Below are 13,844 nucleotides of genomic sequence, written 5' to 3'. Positions count from 1 at the left end.
GAAGTGGTATTTAGACCATAAGACCATAAGACATAGGAGTGGAAGTAAGGCCATTCAGCCCATCGAGTCCACTCCGCCATTCAATCATGGCTGATGCGCATTTCAGCTCCACTTACCAGCGTTCTCCCCGATTTTGGGGATTACTCTGAACACAGGGTGATTAGAGCTATGCCTCCATGCTCAGTAGTCTGATGGGTGATATTTAAAGCATCTTTGTAATGTTTCTGCTCCTGTTGAATAAAATGTTTTTAAAAAAAACAGCTGTCTGCTTTCCATACACTGTTCATTTTTAAAATGTTTCGAATCATAGACCAATCTTGTCAAGTGGGCATACTAGTCACAGTGCTCTTCAGAAATTCACCTATGATGGTCATCTGATGGGCATTGCTGATAAAACCAAACTCAGAGCAGCAAAAGTTGAAGGAAGTAACTCATTGTGAAGCGAGAAAGCAAAATTAATACAAGGCAAGTATAAAATTATGATGAAAAAAGAAGTAATTCTTTTAGTCTTCACTACTCATAAGAATTGTGTTGGTAGTGATCAAGAATAAAGACACAGATCTTGATAGTTTTTGCTAAACAATATATCCGACAAATGCAGAGCAACAATAAAAGAATATTGAACTGCATAACAATAGAATATATGCTTGAGAAGGTACCGACACTGTCAAGAAATTGTCAACAGATGATTTTTAGGACTGGTTCCTGTTGCAAAGTTGAATTTAATTGCAAATTGTTTGAATGCTTAAATCCTCAAATATTTCTTTTTTGTTGTCAACCTTGATGTGAAAAGAAGAAATTAATCGCAGGGCTGCTAATACACATCTTAAAAATAATCTGTATCAAAACACAATGTGAAATATCACTTCATATCGTGACCAAACAAAAACAGGGCACTGGGTTCAAACGAAATTGCGGCTTTAGGAAATACACTGGAAAGTAGCTCCTCTTGTAGAGAGTGATTAGGACTTTGAATGGACTCCTTCGTAAAAAGCGGACTGTAAAAACATGATTCGGCAAATTTTAGGATGCTTATAGTCATTGAGATTGACGCACAAAAAGGTTCATCAGCCAATTGCATCTATGCCAATCAAAAACCACCACCTAATTATTCTAATTCCATTTTCCTGCATTTGGCCAATTTCCTTGACTTCGTGAGTGCACAGTTAAATACATCTTAAATGATAAGACGATTTCTGCCTCTAATGCCCTTAAAGCGCATGAAGTTCCAGGTTCCCACCACCATCCGGGTGAAAAACTTCTTCCCTCACATCTCCTCTTCTGCCCCTTGCCTTATATCTATGCGCCTGGTCATTGATCCCTCTTGATGGATTAACTAAAATGGTTTTAATGACCTTCATCTTTTAGCATCATTTCATTTTCTTCACTTTTCTCCCCTGCTTTTTACTATTTGAATGATAGCAATGCCAGCATTCATTGGGCTCATATAAAGCAAATAGATATTTTTGAGGACTACTTCTACACAAGAAACTGTACCTCTTGGTGCCTGTTCAGATATTGAATAATGAAAAAATTAATAAAGTTGTAGAGCATACACATTAGTTTTACGACTGCTTTAGAATTTGTTCCATTGAAATTGCAATCCATCATTTTGAATTCAGCCAATATTACAGTCAAATTTCACGTTCTCTGACTTCATTTTTAAGCTTACTATCACATATTTAGTGCAGTACATACCTTGAGTCATGTTAGGTTATTTCATTACATCAAAGTATACCTCAATACATGATGTAAAATGTCCAGCAATCCTGAGAGTGGTTTTCCTGTTTAGCAATATTTGTTAGTTACATCAATTTTCTTCCAATTTGGGGATAACTTTTTGTCTTAAGTAAAATTGCAATATTAACCAGTCAGTTAGATTATGGTTCTAAGCTGATCATTACAATTTTACCATCTCAATTTACTCAAATATTTTATCAAACAATAGACAGCATTTAAATTTATTAATTTCTTCTGCATAATATATTTTCATAATAGATATGAAAAGCACAGTGAAATCCAGGAATCTGACTGTTCTAAGTTTTTACGCTTATGTTGTAAAGACAGTATCATTTAATTGATGTAAGTTTGCTCGCTGAACTGGAGGGTTCGTATTCAGACGTTTCGTCACCATACTAGGTAACATCATCAGTAAGCCTCCGGATGAAGCACTGATGGCATGGCCCACTTTCTACTTTTGTGTTTAGGTTTCCTTGCGTTGGTGATATCATTTCTTGTGGGACGTCATACCCTGTTTTCTTTTCTCAGGGATGGTAAATGGGATCCAAGTCAGTGTGTTTGTTGAAAGAGTTCCGGTTGGAATGTCATGCTTCTAGGAATTCTCATGCGTGTCTCTGTTTAGCTTGTCCTAGGATGGGTGGGTTGTCTCAATCGAAGTGGTGTCCTGCCTCTTCTGTATGTAAGGATATTAGTGAGCGTGGATCAAGTCTTTTCTTGGCTAATTGATGTTCATCTATCCTGGTGGCTAGTTTTCTGCCTGTTTGTACAATGTAGTGTTTGTTACAGTTCTTGCAAGGTATTTTGTAAATGACATTAGTTTTGTTTGTTGTCTGTGCACAGGGTGTTTCAAGTTCACGAGCTGCTATTTTAGTGCGGTAGTAGGTTTGTGGGCTATCATGATGCCAAGAGGTCCAAGTAGTCCGGCAGTCATTTCTGAGATGCCTTTGACTTTGGGAGAGTGGCTAGGTTTTCTGGACATGTTTTTGTCTGCTTGTTGGGGTTTGTCGCTGAGAAATCGGAGGACTGTGTTTATTGGGTACCTGTTCTTTTTGAATACACTGTATTGGTAATTTTCCTCTGCTCTACATAGTTCCTTTGTGCTGCAGTGTGTGGTGACTAATTGAAATAATGTTATAATGCGGCTTCATTTGTGGATGTTGGGATGATTGCTTCTGTAGTTCATTATTTGGTCAGTATGTGTTGTTTTCCTGTAGATGCTGGTTTAAAGTTCCCCACTGGCTGTTCATTCTACTGTGACATTGAGGAATGGCAGTTTGTTGTTGCTTTCCTCCTCTTTAGTGAATTTTGTGCCAGTAAGGGTATTATTGATGGTCTTGAAGGTTTACTCTAATTTGTTTCATTTAGTGATGACAAAGGTGTCATCCACATAGTGGATCCAAAGTCTGGGTTGGATGGTTGGCAGAGCTGTTTGTTCAAGTCTCTGTATTACTGCTCTGCTGAGAACCCTGATATTGGAGATCCCATGGGTGTTCCATTGGTTTGTCTGTAGATTTTGGTGTTGAAGGTAAAGTGGGTGGTAAGGCATAGGTCCACAAGCTTGACGACAATCTTAAAAAAAAAACCCTAGCCACTCTCCCCTACGTCAAAGACATCTTGGAAATGACTGCCAGACTACTTAGACCTCTTGGCATCATGGTAGCCCACAAACCTACCACCACACTAAAACAGCAGCTAATGAACTTGAAAGACCCTATACAGACAACAAGCAAAAGTAATGTCATTTACAAAGTGCCTTGCAAGAACTATGACAAACACTACATTGGACAAACAGGCAGAAAACTAGCCACCAGGATACATGAACATCAATTAGCCACGAAAAGACATGACCCACGCTCACTAATACCCTTACATACAGATGAGGAAGGACAACCCATCCATCCAAGGACAAGCAATCAGAGACGCACATGAGAATTCCTAGAAGCATGGCATTCCAACCGGAACTCACTTGGATCCCATTTACCATCCCTGAGAAAAAAAAAACAGGGGTATGACATCCCACAAGAAATGATATCACCAACCCAAGGAAACCTAAACATACGAATAGAAAGTGGGCCATGTCATCAGTGCTTCATCCAGAGGCTTACTGATGATGTTACCTAGTGTGGTGATGAAATGTCTGAAAACTAACCTTCCAGCTCAGCGAGCAAACCTACATCTGGAACCTTAACCTGAGCTACAAATCTTCTCAAAACTTGCTAGTATCTTTTTAATTTTACTTTGATTGTGGACCGCACTGGATAATGGACAGTGTTTTACAACAAAAAAAAATGAGCAAATTGTTGCTCTACTGAAACTCATTGTGGGTTGTGTTTGTACTGTTGCTTTGCTAATAGTGGGGGAAAGGTGTAAGAGGTGGTGTTCTTACTCCAGTGTCCAAGTACAAGGTGAGATTCATTAGCTACTGGATTCCTGATTGTTGTGTGGAGTTGTGAATTCCAATAGGCCGTCAGCTTGACAATAACTATTTGATTGGTTCCTGGGTAGTTGACAGCCTGTGATGTATAAACAATACTGGCAGAAGCATTTAGAGAGCTGAAAAGGCAGATGGTGTCTCTATTGTTCTTTCTCTCTTCAGTAAAATACCCAAAGCTTGAATAAAGCCAGTTTATTTACTCCCACCTGTTGTTGTAAGGGTCTTGTGATAATTCAACTGAGTCTATTAATCCAGAAACTCTGCTAATGTTCTGGGGGCCTTGTTAAAATCCTGCTATGGCAGATGGTGAAATTTGAATTTAGCTTTATAAGGATGTTGCCTGGGTTGGAGGATTTGAGCTACAGGGAGAGGTTGAATAGGCTAGAGCTGTTTATCCTGGAGCGTCGGAGGCTGACGGGTGACCTTATAGAGGTTTATAAAATCATGAGGGGCATGGATAGGATAAATAAACAAACAAAGTCTTTTCTCTGGGGTGGGGGAGTCGAGAACTAGAGGGCATAGGTCTAGGGTGAGGGAGGAAAGATATAAAAGAGACCTACGGTGAACCTTTAGATGCTGAGGGTGGTACGTGTGTGAAATGAGCTACCAGAGGAAGTGGTGGAGGCTGGTACAATTGCATTATTTAAAAGGCACCTGGGTGGGTATATGAATAGGAAGGGTTTGGAGGGATGTGGGCCGGTTGCTGGCAGGTAGGACTAGATTGGGTTGGGATATCTGGTCGGCATGGACAGGTTGGATCGAAGTGTCTGTTTCCGTGCTGTACCCATGCTGTACATCTTTATGACTCTTAAGAGTCTACTGATGACCATGAAATCATTGTCAACTGTGAGAAAAATCTGTCTGGCTTATTAATGTCCTTCATGGAAGGAAATCTGCTATCCTCACTAGTCTGGCCTACATGTGACTTCAGGGTCACAGCAATATGGTTGACTCTCAAATGCCTTCTGAAATGGCCCAGCAAGCTACTCCATTGTATCAATTGTGCAAAGTCTGAACAAAAAAATGGAACTGGATAGATCATTTGGCATTGATCTAGGCACCTCAGCAACCCCACAAACAACTAAACTCTGCATTCCTGTCGCAACTAGTCATGAATGGTGGTGTATAATTAAACAACTCTCACTGGAGGAGGAGGCTGCAAATATTCCCATGCCCAAAACATCAAAGATAAGGCTGAAGCATTCACAGCAATCTTCAGCCAGAAGTGCCAAGTGGATGATCCACCAGTGATCCTGAACATCATTGACACTGTTCTTCAGCCGACTTGAATCACTTCATGTGATATCAAAAAACAGTTGGGAATTATGGATACTACAAATGTTATAGCCGAGCTGTTCAAGTACAGTTACAACACTAGCATCTCTGTGACAATGTTGAACACTTGCCCAAGCATGTTCCGTACACACAAAGCAGGACAAATCCAACCCGGTCAATTACCGCCCCATCGGTCTACTCTTAATTATAAGTAGAGTGATGGTAGGTGTCATCAACTGTGTTAACAAGCAACACCTGCTCGGCAATAATTTGCTCAGTCGCACCTAGTTTGGGTTCCACCAGGGCTACTCGGCTCCTGATATCATTACAGTCTTTGTTCAAACATGGACAGAAGGGCTGAATTACTGAGGTGAGAGTGACAGCACTTGACGTCAAAGCTGCAATTGACCAAGTATGACATCAAGGAGCCCTTGCAAAATTGAATCAATGGGTATCAGGGAGCAAAACATCTGGTTAGAGTCATACCTGACATGTAGGAACTTGGTCTTGGTTGTTGGAGGTCGGTCATCTCAGCTCCAGGACATCTCTACAGGAATTCCTTAGGGTCGTGTCTGAGGCCCAACCATCTTCAGCTGCTTCTTCAATGACTTGCACTCCATCATAAGGTCAGAAATGGAGATGTTCACCAATGATTGCATAATGTCCTGCATTAGTTATAACTCAGTTAGTGAAGCAGTCCATTTTCAAATGCAACAAGATCTGGACAATACCCAGGCTTGGGCTGATAAGTGACAACTAACATTCACAGCTCACAAATGTCGGGCAATGACCATTTCCAAAGAGAAATAATCTAATCACTGTCCCTTGACATTCAATAGTGTTACTATCACTGAATCCCCTACTGTCAACATCCAGTTGAGTTGACAAGAAATTCAACTGGACTCACTATATAAATACAGTGGCTCCAAGAGCAGGTCAAAAACTAAGAATACTGAGGATACTCCACTCCTCTCTTGATTCTCCAGAAGTCAGGAATGTGATGGAATGCCTCCATTTGCCTGGGTAAGTGCAGCTACAACTATATTCAGCCTTGACAGTACCATAAACAAAGAAGCCTGATTACCAACACATCCACAAGCATCCATTCTCTCCAATACCAATGCCCAGTAGCAGCAATGTGCACTATTACAAGATGCACAACAGAAATTTATGAAGGCTGCTTAGACAGCACCTTCCAAACCCATAACCAAGTCCATCTAGAGGAGAAAGGCAGTAGACACTTGGGAGCACTACCACCTGCAAGTTTCTCTTCAAACCACTCACCATCTTGAGTTGGAAATACGTCACCATTCCTTTACTACCGCTGGGTTAACATTCTGGAACCTTGCCCCTGAGGACATTGTGTGTCAACTTGCGTGCAGACAGTAGAGCTACTAGAAGTAGCTCACCACCACCTCCACGACCACTAGGGAGGGACAATATATGCTGGCCAGCCAATGACTCTCTTGTCCCATGAGTGAATAATACAAAAGTTACTTTTAACCAATAAGCTGGTATGTTTTTATAGTTGGTGAACCAATCACTCTGTATCTCCTGTGAAGAAGAGAAAGAACTGAAGGAACGGGAAAATTTGTAGGAGTCCTGCCACTGAAATGCTTTGCCATTTTTCTGTTCTGTGTAAGGATTTTTTGTGGAAGTAGTTTCATGTTTTAACATCACAGGGTTATATGTCAACAGTTTACAGTCATTTACTTGTGGTTACAATCTATTTGTAATTTATTTGTATCAAAATTGATTAATTTCCAATCTTGGGCTGTATCTTCTTCCCTTCAACAGACCTGATATTTTTAGGAATTGTTAACTTTATTCTTGAAATTGGTCATCAAGTACTAAGTTTATCATCATTATTGTGGGCTTGAACTATTCACTATGGTGTGATTATAGTTCATATTTTAAAATTAGCTGTTAGACCTCTCACACTAAACAATGACTTGATACAAGGAGCTATAAACCAAATGTTATTGGCTGAATACTCAGCAATTGATTAAATTGTAGTCAGGATCCTGTCAGACTCTGCAAATGACTGCTGAAATCGGAGTACTATTTCAAAATTTCTCATCATATGTGCAGTTTGATATGGGGAGTAGTCAGTAAAATGGAACAGGTGGCTTATTATCCAAACATGTTTTCAGGCTGAGAATTCTTCTAATTTTCAGCCTCAATCTTGTCAGAAAATGAAATGATTGTCAATTTTACATTGTTTCTCCAAAGTAGTTGTAAATAATTATTATGACACTGAATATTTTATTCATTGCATACTAAATCAAGATTCTAAAATGTGGGGTAATATGCTATATTTAATAATTGCAAATTTTTTCCATCCCGATCTTGGTTGTGACTTCTCATTAAGGGTCAGGGCAACATATTCTATTTCTACAGAAAGTGATCAAGTTGCTGGACTGTATTGGTTACAGTATTTGTTCCATACTTTTGAAATATTATCTGTGCTTGTTGGAACATACTGTAGCTTGGTAACTCAAATTGGCTGTATTGGTAAAACACTCTCTCGCCAGGGAATGAAACTGTTTGTCTGGATTAGGTTAAGCCAATGAGTGGTATTCTTTCCAGATGCAGTGGAGATTTGGGAGTCTCTGCTTGAGAAAGTGTAAATGGAAATTTTAAGAAAACTGGAAAAATATCCCAAATTGTTTGTTTGATAGGTAGGAAGAGGTTGGGTGATGATGTATTTGACAACCTTACTCTGTGGTTTAGTAGAATAATCAATTGGAATTTAGGTGGGAGGTTCATGATACAAAGTCAGCATTGGGATGTATTGAGCATGCAAAAGTACAAGGAACTGACAAGTTTGAGAATCAGTCTAAAAAATATACCAATTCTCATTTTTGAGATAAATTAATGGGAATATTTTGCTTCCCGCAAAGACTTTCTGAAGTGTAATACAATACACCGGAGAGCATTTGGCCTATTTCACTTGCGCTTGCTCTTTAAGAGTCTCAATCCAGTTAGCCCCCATTTTTCTGCTCTTTCCTCATAATTCAGCAAATCTTTCCCTCGTGTATATCTAGTTTCTTATTTGGCAGATACAGAAGTAATTTTCTACACCACCTGTTCAGGCATTGTATCTGAATGCTTTATTTACAAAACCATGTTAACGAATTAATGCATCTTTTGTCTAATTTAGTAGTCTAAAGCCACTCATTCCATTTTGAGAATTTATCTTGTAAGAGTGACCTTGAAAGCGTTGTCATCCTTCTTCGTTTACATTGTGTATGGTATTGGATTACTATCTGCATCACAGCTGTCCTTGGTGTCTTGCAGTTTGGACATTTTATTTTTAATAAGACTGGAAAATTTTGTGATTCAATTGTCAGGAGGGTTAACTTTCTAAGCATGAAAATGAAAATATCTGTGACTTGCATACACAATTAAGATATCTATATCCGTCCAAGTTCTTACACTCAACCTTTTACAGGTGACCACATAATCCCCACTGAATCACAAGACTTGTTGTTTATGAGGATAAAGCTGCTATATGTTGAAACATGAAATGTATTGAACAAAACTAAAGCTGAATTTCATTCAGTGGTTAATTTATAGAGAACATTCTGTACCTGGATGATGTATGTTGTGTTGACAGTTATAAGATCTGTCTGGTTGCCAAAATTACTACAGCAGTGCTTCTCATTTGAAATGATTACTTTAAAACAATTTTTAGTCATTTTAATGGAATTTTCAGTAAATTATTTATCTGCTTTATCATAAAAATATTTCACAATTGTTCAGATAAATTTGAAAGAACTTTGCCTGATTTCTCTCTCTCTCTCTCTCTCTCTCTCTCTCTTCTCCCTCTCTCTCTCTCTCTCTCTCTCTCTCTCATACACTCACACACTCTCTCACACACACACACACACACACATACTCCACCCTGCTTTGTCTGCCTTTTTTTAATTCTGTGATTGTCTCACTAAAATGTAATTTTACATCTTCATTTTAGTATGCCTGCCCTCCAGCAGTTGAGGGTTCTCCAGCTTTTCCATGCAAAGTTAAAACCTGGGATTTAATTCAAGTATGCTACCAGGTTACCCACAAAAACGAAATTGCATACTTTTCTGAAATTCGGAGGTCCTTCTGGAAGGGCACATGCCCTTCCTGAAGAAGGGCATGTGCCCGAAACGTCGAATCTTCTGTTCCCTGGATGCTGCCTGACCTGCTGTGCTGTTCCAGCAATAAAGTTTCAGCTTTGATCTCCAGCGTCTGCAGACCTCACTTTCTCCTTCTGGAACATACACTTGCCTTATAAACTGATGACAGCCTACCTCTCAATAGCTCATATTCTGGTTGACCAGGGACTACAAATTCCCAGACCAAGGTACGGATATTGATAACATTTGCTGCAAGCTCAGAAAATTAAATCTGAGTTCCAAAATAACTTTTTTAAAAGTTAAACGAGGAGCTACTATTTAATAGGAACAAATGTTATAAATCAAAACTTTTGTAATCTCCTCCGATTTTGTACTATGAGGCATTTGATGTAGAAAATGAACAGAAACCAACGACAGTTATCAATTGACATCTGTCATATTAACAACTTGTGCATATGGTCTCTTCCACTTGCTTCCTTTTCTGTGACTAAATATACTTTGAGACCATGGGCATAACTTCTGCTGTTTTCTGCAGGATAAACTAATTTAGTTTATGGTTTAATTGCATTCTATTTTTATATTTACAATTTTCTTGTAATTACAGTAGACATCTGGTTGCTATACTAGCCAAAATCTATTAATGTAAGGTCATCTGAGATAATGGAGATAAATGTTATTGGTTCTGAGTGTCTCGTATTTTTAATATGCCTTACAGAGTGTTTATTATGAAAGTATGAATCAGATGTGTTTTCTTGCTGGTTTACATGCTTTGTGCAGGTGAAAGGATGAGTTTGCCCTTTTCCAGTGCTAATTTCTCAGTGGCCACAATAGTTCCAGATTATGTTTTAACAACATCAGTCTACATCTTTTGCTCTTTATTACAACAACTTCTTAAAGCAGGGAATGTGGGAGACCTGATATTGAGTCATTTGTACACCTCACAGATGAAATCATTTGAAAATCTGTTTGGTGATGGTTTATATTGATATTTTGAGGTACAATTTATAGGAAGCAGTGTGAATATTTCTTGAACTATATGGTAGTCTTTCTTTCTGTACTAAGATCATAATGTTGGTGTTGACCATGATCGAAGCAGCAACCTGTTGTTACATAAGATATAAAATGGAGTACTACTGATTGCATAACGCCTCACATTCAATCTGATCAACCTGGCCGCATTCCTGTTGTTATTCATTTACTGCAGAACTGGCAGTTGAATTGGGTAGCTGACTGCTAACAGGAGTGTGATCATTATAAATAATGTCAATAAAAGCGCAGGTCTGAGTCAGGAAAGCAGGGACTATCTCTTCAATGCCTGTTCACTATCTACAAAGCACAAATCAGAAATGTTCTAGAATCCACTGGCTTGGACGAGTGGATTTAAACAGTGTTTAAAAAAAACCTGACACCATTCAGACCAATGAGTGATTGTTTGACCACCTCCCTCTTCAACATTGACTTCATTCAACACCGTAGTGGGAACAGCATGTACTATCTACAGAATGTACTTCAGTAACTACTTTCTTTCAAGATGGTGTTGGGGTAGGACCCTTCAGCTGGAGCTTGTCCACTCTGGGTGTTTCTTTTTCTTTTTTACTTTTTTTTTCTGTATTTTATCTCTCTGTCCTTTCTTTTGGGCAACATCCTGTCTTCAGTGCGGATTCGGACTCTCAGCCCTAGTGCGGATACAGCATAGTGGTCTCCTGGCCGAGGATGTGATCTCTTGATGGCATATGGCAGTCTTTTGGCTTGGTGTGGACTTTGGCCTCGAGGTTATTCCAGAGAGGTTTCTTGCCCTCAAACCTTGAAGTCTGGCGCAGTCTGGAAGCTAGGTGCCAGCCTCGATCTGGGTTGGAAGGACTGTAGTTCTGAACGTTTTATTTCTCTAGTTTGTAATTTTATTCTTTGATCTGTAATGCTGGACTTTTTAAATTTCTTCCTTTTTCAAATTTATTTTTCCCTAAGAACTTGTGGTGAAAAATCTGTACCTAGGTACCTTTTTACCTAAGATGGCGATATAAGTGGCGATGTGTAAACTTTTCACTGTACTCATTTTAAGTACCTGTAACAATAAAGCTAATTCAAGTTAGCAAGTCTCCACTGATGGCGCTTCCAAACCTGTGACCCCCATCTCCTAAAAGCACAAAGGCAGCAGAAGCAGCAAGTTCACATCCAAGCCCCACAACTTCCTATTTTGGAGCTATATTATCATTCCTTTGTTGTTAGATCAAAATCCTGGAACTATCATCTTAGCAGTATGTGGATGTCCCCAAGGTTCAAGAAGGCAGTTCATCACAACTTTTTCCACAGCATTTATAGTTGGACAATAACTTATAGCCTGGCCAGTGACACTTACATCCTTTGAACTTCTAAAAATAAAATGCATCACTTATTTCATGGTTTATTGCATGCAGAACCTTGGAACAACTGTTTTATATATAACTCCCGCCATTGTTTCCTTCCTTTGCTATTTCTTAGCCCCATCCAATTTGATTCTACTTCTTGATTTGCCCATTCAAAGATCCTCTCCTATGAGTGCATCATTGTCATTTCTTTATAAGAATTCAACCCCAGCTCCTTTTCCTCTTGGATTTATCCCTCCTAAATGTGGGGATATCCTTGGATATTTAGTTCCCAATCTTGGTCATCCTGTAGCCATATCTCTCGAATGGCAATTAAATAGTACCTGTTGCTAATTTTTGCATTCACACCATCAGACCTTTTTGTAAATGCCATGTCCATTCCAATAGAGTGCCTTCAATACCAATTTTAACTACTCTTCCATTTTGATCCCATTTGACTAACTGCCCATTACTTGTAGTAGCTTTGTCATGGAAAGTTACATACTCAAGTATCTTATTCCTACTCATGGTTGTAACTCAACTTGGACAGATGCTTTGATGCTTTGTCTCAATACAGCAGGATTTCAAACATGTAGCTTTGCTAAAGGTCTGTCTGAATTCGGCTGCTAAATATAGCTACCCAGATAAATAATGAATGACTGCAGTCACTGAATTGTGCCACTGCAGAAGGATAATGGCAGATGATCTGTTAGAGAAAGCAGAAGAACATTTTGTCTTTTTTGTTGTTGGCATACAGCCTTCCAATCCTTTAAAGCATCTTTTTCTTACTGTTGCATCCACAGGTAAATGCAGTTCAAAACGTTGGCTGCCGTGTTGAAGGGAATCAATTATTAAAGAATGTGTTTATGAAGAAATAATTACACTGGAGAATAAAATATTGGAATGTAAATTAGAATCATTTGGGAAAATTGAAATTATTTGGATGTTCAAAGTTTGGGAGAAGATTTGTAGCTCGAGTGCTCGTTGTTGTGGTTCTGTTCGCCGAGCTGGAAATTTTTGTTGCAAACGTTTCGTCCCCTGTCTAGGTGACATCCTCCGTGCTTGGATGTAGATTATTTGGATGTAGATTCTTCAGAAGCTTGATATAATGATGGATTTTTAGGGACATCAATACCCATTGCATATAACAAAGCAAACAGTCGTTCTTGCTGTTCTTTAAAAGAATTGTCCAATTAGTCTCACTCTCCATAGTTTCCCCAGAGCTGTCCAATTTCTTCCCTTTTGATTTGGAGATGCCGGTGTTGGGCTGGGGTGTACAAAGTTTAAAAATCACACAACACTAGGTTATAGTCCAACAGGTTTAATTGGAAGCACACTAGCTTTCGGAGTGCCGCTCCCACAATCACCTGCATGTCCTTGGTGGAGTGGGATGGGGAGTTGAAGTGTTGAGCCACGGGGTGGTTGGGTTGGTTGGTCCGGGTGTCCCAGAGATGTTCTCTGAAACGTTCCGCAAGTAGGCAGCCTGTCTCCCCAATATAGAGGAGGCCACGTCGGGTGCAGCGGATGCAATAAATGGTGTGTGTGGAGGTGCAGGTGAATTTGTGGCAGATATGGAAGTATCCCTTGGGGCCTTGGAGGGAAGTAAGGGGGGAGGTGTGGGCGCAAGTTTTGCATTTCTTGCGGTTGCAGGGGAGGGTGCCGGGAGTGGAGATTGGGTTGGTGGACCTGACGAGGGAGTCATGGAGGGAGTGGTCTTTTCGGAACACTGATAGTGGAGGGGAGGGAAATCTATCCCTGGTGGTGGGGTCCGTTTGAAGGTGGCGGAAATGATGGCGGATGATGCGATGTATATGGAGGTCGGTGGGCGGTGGGTGAGGACCAGTGGGGTTCTGTCCTGGTGGCGGTTGGAGGGGTGGGGCTCAAGGGCGGAGGAGCAGGAAGTGGAGGAGATGCGGTGGAGAGCATCGT

At 39.8% G+C, this 13,844-nt stretch overlaps 1 protein-coding gene across 5 annotated transcripts in view; it reads left to right on the top strand.

Annotated features, from left to right (window-relative positions):
- LOC122563090 (AMP deaminase 2-like) overlaps nucleotides 1-13,844 on the top strand; it is a 179,357-nt gene that overhangs the window by 88,322 nt on the left and 77,191 nt on the right. Inside the window, exon 1 of one of the 5 annotated variants that reach the window (XM_043716507.1) lies at nucleotides 9,723-9,800. The exons of the other annotated variants lie outside the window; for them this stretch is intronic. The gene's annotated coding sequence lies outside the window, so the exon portion shown is untranslated. Of the gene's footprint in view, nucleotides 1-9,722; nucleotides 9,801-13,844 lie in introns of those variants that run through there. 5 annotated transcript variants of the gene reach the window in all.

This window comes from Chiloscyllium plagiosum, chromosome 26 (assembly GCF_004010195.1).
Source record: "Chiloscyllium plagiosum isolate BGI_BamShark_2017 chromosome 26, ASM401019v2, whole genome shotgun sequence".
In the NCBI taxonomy this organism is placed as follows: Eukaryota; Metazoa; Chordata; class Chondrichthyes; order Orectolobiformes; family Hemiscylliidae; genus Chiloscyllium; species Chiloscyllium plagiosum.
Note: the sequence above shows the minus strand (reverse complement) of the source record. Positions and strands in the feature narration are given on the sequence as shown.